Source organism: Rhopalosiphum padi, chromosome 2 (assembly GCF_020882245.1).
Source record: "Rhopalosiphum padi isolate XX-2018 chromosome 2, ASM2088224v1, whole genome shotgun sequence".
Lineage (NCBI taxonomy): Eukaryota > Metazoa > Arthropoda > Insecta > Hemiptera > Aphididae > Rhopalosiphum > Rhopalosiphum padi.
The window spans coordinates 16,064,420-16,087,112 of NC_083598.1; the positions used below are offsets into that span (position 1 = coordinate 16,064,420).

The window sequence follows — 22,693 nt, forward strand, 5'->3', positions numbered from 1 at the left end:
TCAATCGCGTAATATCGTTGTTATCGCTATCGTCATTGTCGTACCACTCACAATCAGCAGAAGTCTAATAATAATAAAAAAATACTAATCACGCGTATAATTTTCCTGAAGATCCGCTCTTGGAATAGTCTCCTTGGCTCCTTTAATGCAACGATCTGTGACTACTGTCGGACACACGGTGTATTAAATTATTACACACCACGAGTGATGGCCGTGACCATATGGGTAATATAATTTAGGCAAATAGTACCCGCATGCGTTACACAGATCTGTTTGCATTTGGCGGGTCGGGAACTACTCTTAGTACCCACGTGTTCATTCAATTTTGGGTAGACAAAGAATTGAACAGTTTAACACGTGTATTTTTCATGTTTTCACGTAGTAAAAAAAATTATTCTTATATAAGTTCTATTTAATATTATAAATCATTTATTCCTATATAATTTGTTGATCTTATGTTTGGTATTGATGGTATTGTCGGTATTAAACTATAAATAAATTATTATAATAATATGTAGTAGCCGGTAGTAGCGGTAACTAGGTGTGTCTATTATAGTACTGTAATTTATAGTAATCATGGTTATCTAGTAGATAAACATAAATCATAATCATAACTTATTGAAAGTTAACTTAACGATTTGTTGTCGATTGACCAGAAATCGTTTGAATTTCATGTAGTCAATCTATTGGTTACCAATTTATAAAAAAAACTTTATTAATAAAATGACATACACATAGGTAAATATAACAGGTGTTCGATATTAAGTATTATATAGGTACTATCATATTATATATACATAATACGTATGTAAGATTTATATACGATTACAAGTTTACTACCAAAAGATACACATATATTATAATATTGTCTTCGTAAAATTTCAAGTTTCGTGTTAAATGACGTGATAATACGTTTTTTAATTGTCTTTTTGAAAGTAACTCAAACAATTTATACCTATGGAATAAAAAATACAATTGGCACAAAATAATGTGAGGATTGTTTTAATTATGTGCAAGTCTAAGCTAAAAATAGTGTTTCTGTCAGACAAATGCACGTTATTTAAAAAAAATAAATGATCAGGTAAATAATGTAAATACATACCAATAAGTTGGTTTATTTAATTGTATTAGGTGTTTAATTAAACTTATTCTACTAAATGTGTTTAAAAGGGATTTGTTGAGGTATTTGTTTCTTAAACTGTATCAAAAATTTACATTTTATTCAGCTAGTTAACAAATGTTAAGACACAACTTATTCTCTTTGCGTTAAATTAATTGAAAACTAAAAACAAACATTTATTTCGTTTTATGTATACTTAATTGTGTAATTATCAAATAACTGATGAGGTAATAATGTAGTTAAGTAGGCAATGTAATATTTTAGTTAGTAGATATAACATTGTCTTAAATCGAAGTACATACTTTATAGTTTATATAGATTATAACTTATAAGTATAATAAATAGAATGTAATAAAATTATTTAATATTTTTAATTTTAAATAAATTTATTATTGTGATAGGTGTGCGCATTAAAAGTATGTGTTACTTTTTTATTATTGTGTTAAAAATCAATGTTTTTAAATTTAAATAATGAAACTTCCTGAATAACAATCATTTCGATGTCAGACACCCGTTTTTCACGTCAATTGAATGTCTTATAGAAAATGGATGGTCATATATGAATAGACAGGTACACCTACCTATCATTTCAATGGATTATTGAATAGATTATTCGGTCTAATTTAATTTAGTGAATATTCATTCGAATATCTTCTACCCTGTTATAACTTCTATCATTGAAAAGTTTCTCTCGCCTGTTGATGGTTGAATATTCTTGTGTATTTTTAATATGGAAATGTTTTTTTCTTACAAATTGTAATAACTCTTAGCAATTAGGTGATATCTATATTTCTTTTTTAAGTTTGTAAAAAAAAAGTTGTTATTATTTTATTGAAATTAAAATTTTTAAAAACTGTACATTTTATAATGTTTATTATTAGATTTTGAAAATCTGAGTAAGTGTTTGTCGACTTCTGTATTTTCTTAGGTTGTCTGTTAGTCTACTATGCTCTTCCGGCATCCGCACTATATTGCTTTTTTCCTCAGCCGTTGGCGCCATTCTTCAATAAGGACCTAATAACTAAACAAAATTTAATTCTATTATGCATTTATACCAATATAATGACAAAGTAAAAGTAATTCTGTACTTTATTTTTAGTTTTTAAGTCATTACAATGACGATGTATTTATTTTTTAATATTGTACATTATATGTATACAACTGATCTTTAAGCCAATAACATTTTTAAGTTCGGAGTATTTTGTTTTACTAAAACTGCGTAGTAAACGGTATTAATCTTAATATTATTTTAGTTCCAACTATAATATACTAATACTTAATTATTATGACTATTCTTAGTATTTTATCAAATAATATTCTTGTATTAATCGTTTGTTACGTCCAATATATATAAACAACAAGTTATGGTGCGTAATTTTATCATGTATCGACTGTCATAAATATTATAAATTTGCTGTGTACAATTTTATTTTCGAAATGGTTTTGTGTTAACAATAAACATTATAATATATTATTACTATATTATTATATCGTTCAGAATTAATGTACACGGTTTTTTCAACGATAAGCCGTGAAACAGCCTCACAATTTTTATCGTATCGTGACTGGGCTTTACACAATACACTCGACTGTGTATTTTTTTCTCTCGGTGACTCTCACGTTTCCTATTCCTCTGTCCAGTCGTGATGGCACCGGGCGGCTCCCACGAAGTGCGTCTTTTTGAATCCATCTCATCCTATCTAGATTTTCATTTTGATTTACGCACAAAGCACACATGTATCGATTGGATACACTTTCGTTGGTTTTAATAAGTAGATTTTTTTCGTGGGAAATTTTTAGACTCTGTAAATAAAATAAAATAAATAATATTTTACAAAAACAATGTACTTAATGTCTAGAAGGTAAAAACAGGTTTTAACGTTTATGTTAATGTGAAGGAATAGATATATAAATATATTGTTTAATATGTTGAAGATATTATAATGGCTCATATCGAGGATCATATTATCTTATGCTTTGAATGGTATAATAGTTCCTATCAATATTTGATGTTATCAGTACCTAGAATGTTATTTTCTCATGTTGGTTTATGCCTTAGCGTTAGCATAGTATTCAAAAAGCAAAATTTGAAAATTGTGTATTATATTATGTCCTAAATTTTATTTTAAAATATCATTAAGATATAATTTATAGGTAGTTTTTACTGTGAATATTTATATTATCAAATTTTATGTGAAATTGTGTTTAGACAAAAAATATAACTAAAGTTATGTTTATGATGAACATAATTTATAGATGAATACGTCATACGTTATTATACTTTAATAATAGTGGTAAGTGTCTTTACATAGAAAAATATTAGGAAAATGTTTATTATATATAATTGTATTATAATAATATAAATTTGAAGATTTAAAGTCGCTGTTTATGCTTAAAAAAAAAAAGCTGGTTATTGTATTACACAATTATTTATGATGTCAAACTGTGTTATTTGTTCGGCTAATTTGAAATTCATAGCTTCTTAATGGTCAAGTAATAACTATGCATTACTTAAATATATCTAATATACCTATCTTCTTATTTATGAAATCAATAAATATTGTAATCATTTTTTCGTTGGCAAAAATGTTTTGGATTTGTACGTATTTTACGTGTGAACTTTTTAAAAACAAGTGTCTGTTTATATAGAATCCTGATTCTCTGAATATTTGTAATTTGTATGTAATAATAAGTAAAATTGTATTGGTATATGGATTTTTTTCATTTTTTAAATGAAATTTACTATCTATATTGGATTAGTACAGTAAGTATATATATGTGAACATAGTAAAAAAAGAACATGATATGTGTGGTTAAGAAGTCACCCTCACCCAGTAGTAGTGACCCTTAGCTTGTGGGGAGATTGAGAAATTTTCTTAAAATAGTAAAATAGAGGGATTGTATTTTTATATTTAAATAAATGTATTTATTTTTATTTCTCAATTCTCTGCTATTATTGAGTAATGAATATAACAAAATATGTTTGTCTAAAAATATTTACTGTTAGTAAATGTTTATGAGAAATGCATTTATGTACTAAAGTAGGTATGTTTGGTTTTCGAGGTCATAGACATTTTATCAATACTTGTTCCAAATTAGATAATAAATTAAATTAATTTTTAAAATGTTCGTGTGGAAATAATGACATTTAAAAAAAGAATAAACACATAAAACAATATAAATTTGTTTGCGAAATAATACCATACAGTTAAAATCTATTATTGTATGTGTTCAACTAAATTTTTTCTCCAGTTATCTCACGTTTTCCATTTTGAGAATACTATAGATACGAACCTTAGTAATATTAGGTAAACGGTATTACTCTTTTTAGGGATCTTATACAGTTCATATATGTAAATTATAAATTGATTTTTATTATTAAGATAACTGTAGGAAGTTATTTCATGATTCTCAAAGATTGATTTAAAAAATTAAGTATTTGTATTTTGTATTATTTTGTATAAGTATAGCTTCTTTTAGGTAAATTGGTTTTATGTATTATGTACTGTAAATATTATTATTTATGGTTTTCGTTTTCAAAATCCATAAATACACTTTTTGTAGGGATTTTTTATGTTGTAACAATCCTTGTTATTATTTTACTTTAAATTGTCACGAAAATTTAAAATTATTAGCTTTAAAGAATACAACTACTGTAATTGTTGTATCAACAATTTATCATAATTTTGAAATAAATTATTTTTATTTTAAAATTTTAATATATTTTGTTTAAGTAGGTTTGAAATATAAAAAAAGTATATGCATTTTTAAACTGTTCTAAACTTAGTCGAATATATAAATTATTTAATATTATGTAAATGTTTTATTAAATTTAAAAAAAATTGATATTTCCTCTACCTATATTAGAGATATAATTTTTTCAGTAAAACACTATAACGAATTATTTAGTACACTTATCAGATAATTATTATCTTTGTATACTTGACATTTTAAATATTTTATTTTGAACTATAGTTAAACGGGATGTTGGGGTTATATATATATATATTTATTGTATGCTAACTATGCTAAAAATTCCTAACCTATACCTAACCTATACCTAACCTATACCTAACCTATACCTTCATATAGATCTATTCGTGTTTAAATACGTGTTATACATGTTAAAATGTAATCGATCATATCGGAGTAAAAAAAAAATTGTTTGTGCAATTCTATTAAAATTAATGTGCACTGCAAATTATGGTTTTAAGATTTATTTTTCGCTTATATTATGAAAATATAGTAAAATACAGTTAATTTATCAATTTTTAAATTATATTAATATTAGTTCAATACTGAAATTCTTGTTGAAACTTATTTGGATAAGTAGGTACTGTTAGTTATGATTATATTTATGCAATGTGTTTTTCGTGCCTGTAACTAACGTACTGATGGTAACAAGAATAAATATATTGCATAGGTAGGTAAACAATTTTTTCACGTCTTACTTACCTAGTTGGTTATTTAAATATTTCTTTTTTCCAAACAATTTTTTAAAGGGGGGTTCCGGTCAACTAACACGTAGAGGATATCCGGAATCTCGAAGCGTAGCGTGTATATATGCGTGGAAAAAATTATTTTTTTAATACACTGCGTATTTTTCAATGATATTATTTTTTTATAGTATATATCAGTTTTCTAATAACAACGCATGTGCTTCTGTGAACCAAGGACTACAAAAAATATTTTCATTTTTGTTGTACTGAAATGAGATGCCCACGCCGTGTCGCTTCGGGACCATAATCGAATTATATCTACATGTACACAATAATTTAAGATTAGAGGTATTATAATACCACGTCAAATATTAAGTCGTGTGTGGTGTATACCGCGCGAGTCGAATACTCATTTGTTATGCTCGCGATGATTGCAAGTTTTCTTTATTTCCATTCTCTAATGTGGGTCATGACTGGTCGGGTCATTGCCTGTGGGTTTGACTTTTGTCGCACTCTGTAGATATAATAGTAAAACTGGTTATATCGTTACTTAACGATCGGTCTTGTTGATATACACATACTATTCAAGTCCCACGCAGACTCTTCGTTGTTTTAAACTACCACCACACTTTTCAACTTTTGATGAATGACTATCTTCTTTCTCTACATTTATTTTATTTTCTTGATTTAAAAATATTATTTCACACGGTTTTATTTTTTTTTTTTAAATTGGGTATTATTATCATTATATAACAGCAAGGTACTATTTTACGTCTTACATTTATATTATTATCCATACGTGCTTTTATATTCTTACATTACTGTATAAAGATAAACATTTTTCTTTCGTTTAACAACATACACGTACATGTATATAATAATATATAACGTAAAATATTTATTTATAATTTTTTTTTCTTTTTACAATATCCATTGTTAAAATTATGTATAGTTTCTTTTATTTTCTTGGTACAGTGTAATATTATTTAGCTGTATCTAATATTTTGTTTATCTGACATTTTATTTAAATAAACGATTTGATTTAAAATTCAAAAACCCATTGGTTTACAGTTAGATTATTTCTGTTATTCATTATCACTATAAGGGTTTGAGTTTATCCTTCTATCCTTTGGTCACTGTTAAATAATGCTTTTATTTCTTGAAATGTGTCTCGTATCATTCTTGATTTGTACACGTGTTCTATTCAAAATGCACGCGTGTGGGAAAGGAACCATTCACCCTCCATTATTTTAACGGATAAATATAGTGTACCATAAAATCATTCATTTGTCCTTGGAGAAGAACCGTATTTTGTGTTTCTTGTGATGTTATCGGAAAAAATGTCTGTTGGACAACTAAACTACTAATACCTTATGCATTATATTCAAACAATAATTATCGTTCCATCCCTTTCATTCTGTATTCAGTCCCATGTGTCATAAAAGGCTTAAGTCCTACAATACGCATTTATGTGCCTGTCAATTTATTTATTTTAGCAGTATTCATGAAAAGAATAGACGATACATCTGTCGTCGTATTGACATTGTTTGCCAATTAAATTTCTGGATAAGCCAAAATATTTATGTTATGTATGGATGCACTATTTCCGTGCCGGCAGTCTGCGGAATGCCTGTAGACATTGCCAAGTCCGTTTCAATTTCTCATAAATAATGTTTGTGTTTGTTTTATTTGCTCATATGTCCGGTTTCGTCTACAATATCAATGTATATAACAAATATAATATATAATTTTTATCAAATGGTAATTGATTTTAAATAAATGTAAATTTATCTAGTTTAAGAAATTCTTTTTAAGATTAATGTTTTCCAGGATTAAACTATTTATATTTTATTTTATATCGAAATCGACACATTTATTGAAAAATCAATTTTTTCCATATTTTTATCGATTAACTGGTAATATTATTTCTTGTAAGTATTTAGTTAAAAGATAAGGATAATTAATAATCATAAAATTATGTACCTATTATTTGCTATTTTTATGTAATTATTATAGTTATTGATACCTTTAAATATTTCGAAATCTATTTATACCTAATATTTTATTTTTAATTATTTGGAAGGATACAAATTATTTGTAATTGATAAAATTTATTCATATACTTATATTTTAAGACAATTTTAGCATTAAAATAGGAATTTTATTAGATTTATAATTTTATTTGTTGATTTGATTTATACAAATCAATATATTATAAGTGTGGGCAACCGAAGAAAATAAATATTATTTTATTACCTAATGTTTTAATTTAACATAACTAAACAGAATAGTATCTATAATACTTATTAGTTAGCAGATGAATTTGAATTAGTGTATACAAATATTTATAATTGAGGAAATTATAATATTTTTAAATTTTTAATAATTATTTTTGTATTTACCTTAATTTATAACTTTATCTCCATGCTAAAGATGATGTTAATGTGAACATTTCCGATCAAATTACGTGTATGTAGGTATATATTATAACGCACCATGTAGATTTCTCATGAAAAAAACAATTACATTTTTACAATATGATGAATATACTCATTAAAGTCGCTTATTTATACGGGTTAAACTTTGTTAGTTCAGTTGGTTTATATACGTATAGTGTAGCATATCGTTATGTTGTAAAACCACTGGTAAATGTACGCGTCATTATATAGGTAATATAGTTCCCCATCGTCAAACGTCTTGCTTTTGTTGCGAGTTAGTTTTTATGCACTGAAAGGCCGGCCTTCCCTTTGAGTTGGAAATATCATTGCGCCCTCGTTTTGTTTATAGTCACGGTGAATTGATGCTAGTTTTCCAACCTTTATCAGTGATGCGTGAACAGCACTAAAAAAATGTCTTCTTGTTTTAATATAAAAAGACCTACCTGAACTTTCTGAGGCATTGGCCACATTTTGGGGGGTTGTTGAAAACCAGAAGGGAAATCATTCTGGGGTTTTTCTGAGAACGAAGGGAGTGATGGTAAGATAGACACACAGTATTTCCCCAGAGACCAACAAGTATACGTTCTTGATACGAAATTAAAACCATTTATGGCAGGAAACATGTCGAAAAGGATAGGTAGAGGGGTCATCTCTAAGGGTCATTTTTCATCGTCACTCGGTCTTTTCCCTGGTTAGTCTTTTGGCTCTCTCAAGGATTGGTTACCCGATCTTTGACGCTAATCGTATAGAGCTTACGAATAAAATGGATTTTTCATTTTGAAATAGTAAGCAGTAAAAAATAAATCTCAAATTAATAATTGAAAACTAACTTAAAATTATTGTTACAAAATGTATGATCATAATCGTCTTTCTTTTCAATAATATTATTCTTAAATAGTTATATTTAATGAATCTTATTTTATAATTTATATTTTACATTAAAAATTTTATATTTACATAGTAGGTATTTTATGATTGAACTCTTGCTAAGAATAGGGACTTAAAATATTTATAATTTACTTAAACGTTGCATAAAAGCAGTATGGGTATGTATAATATGTGTGATAAAGTACAAAAGTTTTGAGAATTTGAGTGTTTTCTGAATATGTGAGCAATTTTAGATTTATAAAATTGTATAAACGATTATTTTATATACTTTGAGAAGGGTTCGAGAAATTATACGATAAGGATAGGTCATAATATACTCTTTATAGGCCATTTATCCACCTAAAACTCAACGCAACGTAGTCTAAAACCATATTACTTTTATTTATTGTTTCAGCGATTCTTTCTAGGTCACGTGGGACAAATTCAGTTCATTCTATAACTTTAGGGTGGTTTATCATTAAAGAAAATCTGAAACACGTTTGATTTATAGCGTTTTTCTCCATCTATTTTACACGCTCTAAAGCATATATGAAGCAAAAGTTATCTGATGGGATTAATATTTTTATAAAACTTATATATAAGTTTTTGTAAAATGGTTACAATCTTAACATTGAATATTTAATTTCATAATATTTTTAAACCATTAACCCGCATTATTTTAATTATACATGTAGGTATCGTTTATAAATAATAAATTGTTGTTTTATATGACTTATTTTTAAATTACACTGTTATTTTTTAATGAATACTTTCTTACGTTTAGAAGAAAACAAATATATATATTATAACTTAAGGTATTGTCTCATTTATATTGTATTTGATTGAGTGTTTTTCAAATGTAATAATATATGCACTTAATTACATAATTAATTAGAGAATTTAAAAATAAATAACAAAAATCTATATCGGAAGGTACTGCCCAGATTCAGACAAACTTTTAAAACGATCATCCTATGCATATTAAATTATGATAACAATCAGAAAAATAACAATTTTGTTGGGTAAGTTAAAAGGAGGTAACGTGATTTCGTGACTTATTGTGTAACAAATTTCAACCCCCATTGGGTTTAATTCGTGCATTCTTAATTCATTCAAAGTGATTTCATTATTTTAGAAATTAGCACGAACCTTCTAAAAACATATAATAGTGATATTAATCAAATGATATTTGATGTATATTTGTTATATTTGTAGTTGTGTAGTATAATAATAGTGTGACTAACGTTTAATAAATTATACCACGTTTTCTTCTTTACAAAAAATATCCATCGATCATTTTTTATTTAGTAATGTCCAAAATATTGTTACAACTACAATACATTTTAAAACATTAATGAGTAATTATGATTTTTTTTTTACTAATTTAAATAATCAGTTAGTCAAATTATAATAATGCATAATAATGTCAATTAGAACTCTTTCATTATTTAATTTAATAATTTTTGTACATTTTGCATTATTTATTTAATTTTTTTTTATAAAAGTAATTATCTTTAACGTTTAATTTTTAGAATTCAAAGGCATTTTGATTTATTTGATAATATAACGTAAATGCATTAATATTTTATTGTTTTAAACAGATCTGTTTTTTATCTGCCTTTTAAATAAAATGTATTTATATATTTTATTTTTGGTAAAATAAACCTAATTTTAATAATACGAATACGGAATAACTAACAAAAATCATGATTTTTATAATAGTCGTTGTAGAATAATATTGTAAAAATAATATAAAACTCAATTTTAATAATGTATGATAATGTATTTTAATATATGTATTTTATGTTGATTTGTAAAATTATTAAATATACTTGTATTAGGTATGTCTAGTTTTAATTTTTAATTTTGTATTATTATTAAATCACAGTAGAAACTGCAGTACATCAATTAAAATGCCCTTATAACAATAATAGTACAATATAATATAGCCATCATGGCGACTATGACAGCTGGCATATAAAGTCATTGTTAATTTCTTCTGTTGTATTCATGATAATACGATTATTAATTTATAAGACTTATTATATTGTACACGTGTAATGTATTTTTTTTAATATGATGTAAAATGTAAAACTTTTTACACTTACATTTAATAATTATATCAACTCTTTGTTTAAAATGTATTATTATAATAGGAATTCGCGTTTCTTGAAATACATAGAGAGAAGTCAATACTAGTGTTCTGCAATTTTAAAAGCGTAATATATATTACATTTTAAGTACTAAATTTTCTCAAAATACCATTATGTGTAGAATAATTATTTTTAAAATTCACTTATTGATTGATTGAAATACATCTTTGGTAGTTATTAAATTTCTCACTAGATCTAGATATTCATACTTGTTAAAAATTAATTGTTTTTAGTAGATACATGTTTTTTATCTTAGTAAAATTGCATTGACTGTAAAAGACCAAAATAACGGTAGCACGTTTTCACTTAGACAAGAATAATTATATATAACATGATAATCTTGCGTGTATGTAACATTACTAGATGAATCAAGTGTTACAATTCAAGTTATTAGAGCGTCTCTATTGTTGACTATTCATTTTTTCTTTGCTGTTCAAGGTCATAAATGATATGTGACTCAGTGCAGCAAGACGATAATAATATAAAGAATTTTTTTTTTAGTCTTTCGTCTCAATGTCTTGTGTGTAGATATCTTATGCTATATCTATAACCGGTTTGTCCAACAAAGTCAACATCCGACCACTGTTATTATCTCCCGAAAATCTTATGCTTAATGACAGTAGCAACGGATATTCACAGCAGACATATGTTTATAATGCTATATGTCTAATGTTATTTTCTTTTATTATTTTGAAATAGTTAAAAAGGCTATTATATTTTGCCATATAAAAACGTAAGTGTATCATGCATTCATGCAAATTATGTATATTAATTGTTTACCACGTATCGCATAAAAATTTAAAAAAAAACAGATTAAACAAAATATAAACATAATATTAAGATATACATTTTAAATTTCGAGTAAGAAAAAAGTCTTGAAAAAATCTTTTTATTATAGTTAGTAATAACAAGTTTAAAATGTGTTATATTTATTGTTGAAATCTTGATAGAATTATTTGGTCTTATTATTTTATATGATCAGTATTTTATTGAAAATAAATTGGTTTTAGATAAAAAGATTGTCTTTATAATATTAATGATATTCCACTCACATAATTTAATGTGTTTATATAAAAAATATTGTATGAACATTTTTAATAGTCTCGTTAATAACTTATAGTTATCTAAGTGTCTAATTTTTATAAATAATATTCATGTCGTGTAATGTAATAAAAATATTAATATACTAGGTATATTGCGTTATAATATAAAAAGTGCAATTACATTTACGGGTTTTATCGCTGTAGTGTTAAATTAGGGGTGCTAAAAGCTGGTACCCATGCAGTTTTAGTGTGTTATAAATATTTAATGTTAGTGAAAATATTTTAGTAATTTTACAATATTAATTTCAGTTGTTTGAAAAAATTATGTGTATCCAAAATAATTAACATATCACTTTTTAATACCTAATAAGGTTTAGTGATAGATCATCTTAAATTAGTAAATTAATTGTTTTTTAAGTAGATAGGTAGTTTTTTTTTGTGTGAAATTGTGTATTTTTTTGATAGATATAAAATTTTATGTTAAAATGGTTGATAAGTTGTTAAGTATATATTTATGATAATAAATTGAGAATTTAGTTGTGTAGATACAATAGTATTGATTTATAATTATAATTTTTATAATAATTAACTTAGCAAAAATGTATCAACTATTTTATCTAAATAATATTCATATAATTTAATATTATATATCTTTTTTTTCGTTCAAAGAGCAAGAAATTGACTTCAGCTTGATCTTTTTAATAAATAACCGGTACTTATAGGTATTAAAGCACGGTTAATGGTATAATATTTGCTTGGTATCCTTTTAAAAATTAATCGTATGGTTAATTATTGTATGCTTACGTATTTTGCTTTTAATCAAAAATGTAAAATATATCAAGGTTCAATAGAGCGATAGTTAGAAATTTGTTTAGTCACAAAAAAAAGTTTGTTCAGAGTGCTCAAACTTAACGACCATATACTTTCAGGCTTTAAATAGATCGTATCCTAAGAATATTTTATGGTTAAAAATATTTATTTTTTTTATTCATTGGATGGGCGAGGGTGTGGTTTGATTTGTGGCTCTTGAAAATTCGCCCTATTGTTGTCATTTCGCGCATTTTGCATTCGATCGGTGCTTTGTGCGCCAAATCCTGGCGTTTGGCATGCACCCTTCCCCGTATTTTTACACCAAAGTAAATGTTGATGGGAAGAGAGTAGAGAGTGATAAACATCGCTAAAGAATTATTACCTAGGTTTTATTTTTATTTTTTTGAAACTCGATTTTTCCGCGCTTTTCCTGCCTTAAGCATAATAAAACGGTTTAAACACACCTGTTCGACTGGGGGATTTATGTTACGGCCGTCTTGAGTACTCCTTTAACTGGTTTAATGGCTATAGTGTTTGGACGTGAGCGCTTTACCGTTACCACCATATATATATATATTATATATAGGTATTTGTTTGTATCCATGTAAAGCAGACTGTGTAACGGGAATCCGTAGCTGTAGCAGACAAAAAAAAACACAGTGTGTCTATTTTCCTTACTTCCAGTTTGGTGTGTTGCCGCGGCCGGGTACTATGTATAATAATCGCGATGACGGATTTAAAGCCTGAAGAACAAATAAAAAAAAAATGTGGTATTTCTCTAGTTCCGGTAGTTTTATCCTCGTAAAGTAAAAAATAAAAATAAAATTCGATAGTATCGCAACTGACGCGTGTTGTTCGCTGCACTAAATGGTTTTTACATGACGTCGATAAAGATAGAAAGAAAAAATGCCGTATACGTCACTATACGAAATACTTTTTTGTATGATTTCATAGAAATATTAGAAACTATGTGGTTATATAAATTGATAAATGTAAAGACATTTATATATTTATTAATTAGTCGTATAATTTTAGAATTTAAGAAGAAATTCTTTTTTTCGTTCGTTGTAGTTATGTTTTGCTATTTATTAATTATCTTTAATAATTATTGTACTATATTTTTATTTAACCAAATTGTTATTATCTTTCGTACCGACCAACTCTAATATATTATGCTCCGAGATTGTTAGATACCTAAAATATTAGTTTTAATAAAACCATTTTAGTTAGTTTTTAAGATGATTTTGTTCAATAGTTATATTGATTAATTATATTATATTGTTATATTTGTGTTTAGTTAATATTCTATAATTATATAATGTCAATGAATACTTTATAGTGTGGTTATTAAATTATATCTGTTTTTATAATTTAAATGATTTAAAAAAATAATTGTACAATTTTTTAATTTGAGAATAATATTTGATTAATAATATAAACACTTTTAGAGCGTTGACATGTGGGAATGCTATCGTTTTATCAAACGGTACTAGGTTATTTAATTTCGTAGTATGTTCGTTTATGTTTTATAGATTTGTTACCATAAATTTTTATTATTGGTTATGCTGTTTTTCCTTTATTATTAATGCACGACTTAAGAGTATTAAATAAAATAATATTTACAATAGACTTCTGTAAGCAATGATTTTGTTGTAATAGTCAATAGATAACTGTAAAACTATTAGGTTCATTTTGATATTTTGCGGATTTTATTTATCGACTCATTTTGAATCAAATTTTTTGTCTTGGAAAATAAAAATTACATTTTATAAGATTTATTAATCATTATTAAAGTTCACGTCTTGTTGCCATAATAATTGGGCAGTTAAGGTAATACATATATTAACAGCTACGTAATTTTATTAAATTAATTAAAAATATATTTCTAAATGCTTATTTTCTAATGTAATGATTGGAATTTTAATTAAAATTATGATAAGAAAAGTGTTCTATAAAAAATATTTTTATAGTTTAAATTTGGATAATATTTATTTAGATAAATAATTTCAAATAATTCATGTATGAATCTATGGCAATATATATTATTTAAACATGTTACTAAATTTAATTAAAATGGTTGAAATTAACTAATTTATAATTTGGATAATAGTATTGTATTGAATAAAATTGTTTTAAAAAATCCAGTTTAAGACCCCAAATTTATAAGAGAAAGTAACAATAAATACCAATTAAATACCTATCACGTCTTAAGTTTAGATAACTTCATTTCAATTCCAAATGAATACAATCAATCACCCCTTGTATTTAAGCGGGTTAGTGAAATTTTATCAGATGAAATATTAGAAAAACGTCAGTATTACAATGTTTATTTTTATTTATTTTTTGTGATACTTAATAATTAAATGTCTTAAACAAGAAATTTGCTGTCAGAATGCCATGTCTAAATTTATTTATATACATTTAATATTTGTACAATTATCTTTAACTTTAACTTAACTATTAATCTACCTTGACATATAGTTTTATTTTACTTCAATTTAATAGAGATTGGCTGTTTGGTTTGTCTAACTTATTAAGAATATTATTTGGTCATTATATTCACAACCATTAATCAAATTATTTTTCACGATTAAAATATTATTTCTAAGATCCAATGTCTTATTTCGCAAAATAAATATATCTATTATATTTAACTGTTCGAATAGTATTTAATTTATCACTTCATGACAAATTCAACACCGATTTAAACTATTCATCAGAATAGTTTAACTATCTATTGCATCTTTTTCATACCAATCAATTATTATTGTCCTTGAATGCTTATGATGATTGGTTCGTCTTTCAATAAAAAAATATGATTCTAGTTTTAAATGTCATATATCATTATATATCCCTCTGACAATAAAGTGTATACATGACTAACGATTTGGATAAACGTGTATTAATATAAATTTACTGACAACGTTTATTTAGGATTAAAAAAATAAGCACATTATTATCATGTCAATGATCTCCGCAAGTTTTTATGAATTTTTCTCACATTTTCCCCAATTAACTTTTTTTTACGATTAGTTTTCCTTTTAGTTGACTAGTCGTTTTCCTGGTTCCCTCTTATCATCTACCAGTTATTTTTGGTGCCACGGTGTGGTTTTTTCTTTAAGGAAAAGGAGATAGGAATGTGGGGTGGTTGAGTAACACAAAACTCGGTGAAAATAAGTATAATGAAATATATATATATTTATATATACTCACAATGATAAGTAGACACAACACTCCGGAAGCGTGAAAAGTAATGGCGTTCTCCGAGAAATTACAGATGGCAAAAAAAAATATAAAATATATATATTCTAAGGGGAGACGGGAACAACGCGTTCAAAGGGAATCGAATGTCATCCACAGGCACCGCCGAGTGTGTTGACAACACGCGGTGCAAAATGAGTTTCAACTTTTACTCCTCGAACGGTCGGCGTTTACCGTTGCTATATCGTCGTCTGCACGATAACATGGCATTATAGGGAGGTAATGGGCTCCATGGAACAATGTGGCTACAGAGAAAACTGTCGTCGAGTGTATTAGTTGTATTGCACAACGTATATACTATATTCTACATAATATAGTATTCTATAGTGCGACGGAAACTTATACGATGACTTTGAACGACGTAAAAATATTATAAATTATATTATATTATATTATGCGTCTCGTGTTTCCAATATCCGCTTTACATATCGATTTATTATCACTTCTTATTATTGTCCTCGTATGTACGGGCACCATGTGCGAAACATATTATTGTTGAGAACTTACTTTTCGTATTAGGGCCTATCCATGCTCTGCATATATTTTTGCATATCCTTTAATCTTACAATAATTCGTATAGGTAGGTATACTAGGCACTCTTTGACCTAAAAGTTAACAAAACATAATATAAATATACATTGATTTAATATATGGTGATATTGAATCATATCTATATAATATAACTCTGGATGTTGACCTGGAAACCCGTGCAGATCGTTTTAATTACTTATTACAAGTGGTGTGGCGAACTAAAAATTTTCTAGAGACAAAGAAAAATATTCCAAGGACTCACCCGCTACTATAGATGGAAAAAGTGGTTTATGGAGGGGATAACATAAACTGATCTAATTAATGCACAATAGTACAATAATATAATACAACTAATTATATATTTCAGATCAGTATTGATTATCTATAGAGTATAACATTCAATTTAAAATTAAGGGGAACCGACCTCCCATTATCAATTGCCTCTGAAATAATGGTAAGCCACGCCACTGCTTATTACAAAATGTATGTATAGACATAACGGACACAGCACGGATATAATATAGTTCAACGAGTGGCGTCATCCTCTTATAAAGCGGGTTGTACGGAATTAGTTTTTTTTCTCGCTTTGTCCGTAGTTTCCGTTTAGAATGTTAACTATGTTCAATAAACATATACATATTTTTTTTTGACTGAGATCAAATAGTTTTTTCCTTGACTTCCTCGTTGCGATGTCGGCCATTATGTTATATATAATAGGTACTTTATTAATTGTTGACAGAGTATTTATTTTATTCGATTATTACTGATTAATATATAGTATATACATATACACATAATATGACAATTGCATGAACGCGTACGTGAGTATTATAGTCTAATTATGGATGCTATATGAACAAAGAATGTAAATTGTTGACACAAAAAAACAGACGTGATTATTGGTTTAAAAAAAAAATCATTGGCTTTTTTTTATAAATACTAATTTATAATTATTGAAATCATTTACGCACCCATCTAAAAGACTAAATAACTGTGTTTATTCATAAAACCAATGGCATTCGTTTTTCTGGAACAATGCCATGATAATGTACCACCAATGGCGTTAATACCACGATTTGTTACAATTTCTTAAGCATGACATTTTATAATATAAAACCATTACCACCCAATACATTGTGTAATATCTATAGTGTAATAATGTCAAATATAATTTTGGTACGTAATGAATGATGATGAATAATATAATAATACTAATGACTACGTGTATACTTGAAATAATATTGGCTAGTTCAACGTTTCAATATAATTTAATTTTGAAAACAGTTAGCATTGTATTATAATAGTTTAAACTTGTGTTTAGTCTTCAAGTTATGTCTACGTAGCGCAATTGTATATATATTGTACACATTATAGACATTTTTATTTTTGGTAGCTATGGTGGATTTAATGTTATTGTGGAACCGAAATATTAAAGCAACTGTCCCACACGGTTGTTTAAAGAATGAAACCCAATTAAAAAAATAATGACTCTAAAAACAAGATACCTAAATAAATAATGCTGTACGTACAAGGGTTATTAATTGTGTTATTGTATATTATGTATTATAAATTATAATGGTAGATTTTAGGGTGAATAGTGGGATGTTAATTTGAAATGTTATTACAGTAAACGTATTTAGTTAACTTGTGGTATTCTACAGGCTACAATAAATAGTACAACACATTATAAGGGTAATTTAAAAAAAATTTATTTTTATTTTTCATTATTTGTATTATTGTATAATATAATCACACCAAAAACACTTCGTAATAACTCCGTGTAAAAAAAAGCTAAGTTAAAAAAATTAAATTTAGTAATGATTAAATCTTTAAAAGACGTGATATAATATGAAATTTAAGTAAAATGTCACTTATATTATACACGCATATTGTTTATAAATTATTAATTACGAAAAATACTACAGTGATTACTTATTTGTATTTATTTAAGTACACTTCCTGCCAAGTAATATGTTGAATAAGTATTTAACTTTACAATTGATTTTATTTGTCGTCATAGGTATTTGTAATATTATTAAGTGGCATTTTACTTAGTTTCCATGTTATATCATGTCTTTTAAAGATTTAATCATAACTACATTACATTTTTTTTCTTAGCTTTTTTTACACGGAGTTATATAACGAAGTGTTTTTGGTGTGATTTTTATAAAAAAGTTGCAATTTCATTTTGACTGTTAAACCTGAAGATAAATTTTGATCATTTTTATAAATTGGTATATGCAAACGGTACTGCAAACGCCGTGGGTCAGGTGTCGTCGTCGCCGCAGTAATATGAGTGGGGGAATTGATAAGCGGTGAATCGGAAAACATATATTTTACAATATTTTCGTTGCGTACGCAAAATCAGTCTTAAAATTACTTGAACATAATATTTGGTTATAATTTCTAAGTTATCTCACTAATCTGCTTGAGAGTTCCTCTGTTCCCATCTGCACAATATTTCTAATCGATTGATACCTTATACGATTTTATATGTTCAGCCGTTTGCCCTGTAGAGCTGGCCAATGGATTAACAAAAATTAGAACGGTATATTTCAATGGTACAACTTGGTTTCCTGTTATACGTTATTTAGCGGTTACTACGCTAATTTTATTTTACTTAGTTTCGCGCCACTACCGTCGCGCTGGATTAAAGTACATAAAATACAATTTTGTAAGAAATACCAAAGTTTTATTTTTATTAATCGAGTGAATGTGGTAAAAATATCAATATTTATGTAAGTGTTGGTTATAGTCGGAATTTCAATGATGAAAAGTAATAATATAATGGTCAGGTACTATATTCTGAGCTCTTGGGTAGGTATATAAAATGAACTAATAGGTTACTTACTTTTTATAGTAGGTTTGATAAAAAAACACGTATAGTATAATTTACAATTGAAACCGAAAATTAGTCGTGACCTTTCAAAATTGCGATGCCGACAGATTTCTTTATAAAGTGTCGTTAAGCTACGTATAGCGTGCTGTTGGGCATTTTGAATCGGAAACTATTAATGTTTAATGTAGGGTAAAATATTTTATGGCTGCGTTTTAATAAACTGCGAATAGAAAAATATAAAAACAAAAAAAAATCGAAAAAATAGGCTGGTAAAACTTTATACAACTGTTTATGGGTATCATGTATACATGATATACAATTTAATATTACATACGATTAACACAATATATATATACGTATAGGCTTCTGTTAACGGTGGGTGGTCAGACATTTCTTGGAAACGCATTTGTCACCGCCGTCGTTCTCGGGGACAAACGTTATTACGATTAGGTATAATAATATAGTATATTATACTCGTATTATAGGTGTAACGTGTACATATTATTATACTGTACTCATGTTATTATATTGTACAATAATAATATGACGACGACGATGATGATGATGATGATGTTGTACAATACGGTCTAAATGCATTTTCGAAAAGTATGAACCATATACAAATGATAAAAAATAGTAGTCTAACGCGTAAAACGCTTACAGATTTTTAAAAGTATTATTATAAAAAAACATTTCAACTGGATTTAGTATTGTTGTGTTTTTAATAATTTCACGATAATATGTATGTGCAGAAACTGTCTGCTATTCGACGGAGCCGTGTCGAGGAATATAATACCTGCTATGATATAATATTATGTTTTTCGTTTTATTTTATTGTCTACGCGCGTTGTGTTGTACACATAATAAAGTATTTCTTTTTTCTTTCTGAGTTCTCTAGTTTTTCGGTACGTGCCACCGCCTCTGTCTGTTGCTAAGTGTCCGCGGACGAACGTCACCGTAGTTTCACGAACGTTACCGGTCTATTGTTCTTGGACCGGTAGCGGTGGCTGCGGCGGTCGTCACGTCCGCCGGCACGTTTTCGTCGTTGAGAGCCATCACAACTCGTACCTCATCGAGGTGGTTTTTTTAACGGGTTTTCTCTCTTGTAAGACACTCGGTTATCTCAGTCAATTTATGTGCATTTGAACAATCACGTTTGTCGCGTATGTCTCCGCTCATCGTGTTTATCTATAATATAGCTATAGAAGAAGCTATAGATTATTTTGTGTTATTTTTTACAATTTACACAACAACCACAAAGGATGACCGAAAAAATGATTGTCTTATTATGGTAAAATAATCATAGTATTTGCGTTGGATGTTTATAATGCATTTTAAATAATATTCTGTAAACTTATCGTGTTCTTGAGTACGAGTGGTGAAAGTATAAATTATTATTATTATCATCATTATTGATGCATTGGTTTCGTGTGCGATATATAAATACTGTAGTCGGCGACGACGTTTCTAATAGCGTACAACTATTGATATTTTTAAAATTTACCTATATTAAAACCAGTGGCGTAGCCAGAATTTTTTATGGGGGGGGGGGGGGGGTTAAATACTTTTAACTTGAGTTTTTGAAAATCAAAAACAATAACAAAACAAAAATACTGATAACATATTAATGTTAATTTGCCGTTAACGTATTTACCATTTTAAATAATTAAAATTTGTGAGACAATTTCCATATTTAAATTTAAATATTTCAAAACAATATAAAAAATACACCCAATGGGGAGGGATATAGCTCCTTTAGCCCCTCTTCCTCCTTAGCTACACCACTGATTAATACGTAGTTAATATATGCAGTATACAAACCGATTAAATTGTCACCGTCTCTCTGTTTTAATCTAGTCATATATTGAGAATTTGAGGAGATGTTAATACGGCCCTATTTGGTTACAAATTTTCAACGCAAGACCATTTCGTGAATATTATATTATTACGATTTAGACACGATTTCATTTCATTCTCTTTTCCTATTAATTTTGGGTCCTATTATATAGGTACATCTGAGAGTTGTTTTGAACAGTTTCACCGCCGTCTAAATATGTATTCAATAACACAATAATTTTAAACGTGGAATTTGAATGTATTAACGAAACGTCAGGACAAACACATTGAATCTTTATATAACTGATATCGTATCATAATGTATTCCAAGAATGTTTTTGCAGCGCAAACCAACCCTACGGCTATACTCCCCTTTAAAATATTGCTTCTAAGGAAATATCTATACGTATTATAGACGTCCGTCACATGCCACTGGCACTGGTATACGCCGCTTACGTAGTTGTATGATTATGTATATGTATTTTATATTGTTTTGATATCGTCAATTTTGTCCACTTCAGTGAACTATATACATACGCATGACGCTGGCGGGTGTAAAACAGAATGATCTGGTGATAGGGGTGGGGGATGGTGTGCGTCATCAAAGGAAGGCGAGCGTGTGTGATATAAGTCGCGTGTGCCAAAAACGAACGAGTTAACGAAGAAGAAGACCATATGATTTCTAGTCACCGTCTTAGTGTTATACAGTTATGTATATAGTATATAACTATATGATGTTTCCATCACCGTTGCAGAGTACGAGTATTTTATTCTTATTATAATACCTTAACAGACGGTTAGTAACAGTATAGATATAGACGGAGTATTACTTGTTTGGACCGCATAAAATTTAGGTATAATATCATAGATAATGTACCTATTATGAATAAGTATTTTTTTATGTACTATAATATTATTATCGTATCGCGTTGTTGACGCGCGGAAATTAGTTTAAACTGAAACGTCGTCAAATTCCGGCGATGAGGTCGTCATTGTCGATATGCGATAATAATATATAAATAAGACGTATATACCTAGTAGGTATATTATTGATGTGGCGTGTTGCGGGTCATCTAAGACGATTACGTTGTTTAATATATACCTATCGAGTAAAGCGTTAATGGTGTCGGTGAACTCAACAGTAACGTTTTCGGCCGTGAAGAATTGTATTCTAAAGTCCGGTGGTCAAATTGAATGAATGATATAATAATATTATATACGATTAGAAAAAACAACGTATGCATTTTGAGTGTATAAAGGGTAACCGGGTGGGTTTATCATCATTCCACGGTTTCTAAAACCCCTGTGGGGAAACTTGGGGTTTATAAATGCATATTTTTCTCATTTTAAATTCAT

General features: G+C 27.4%; 1 protein-coding gene across 4 annotated transcripts in view; it reads left to right on the forward strand.

The window, feature by feature from the left end:
• LOC132922166 (fasciclin-2) overlaps nt 1–22,693 on the forward strand; it is a 153,620-nt gene that overhangs the window by 793 nt on the left and 130,134 nt on the right. The window lies entirely within an intron of this gene.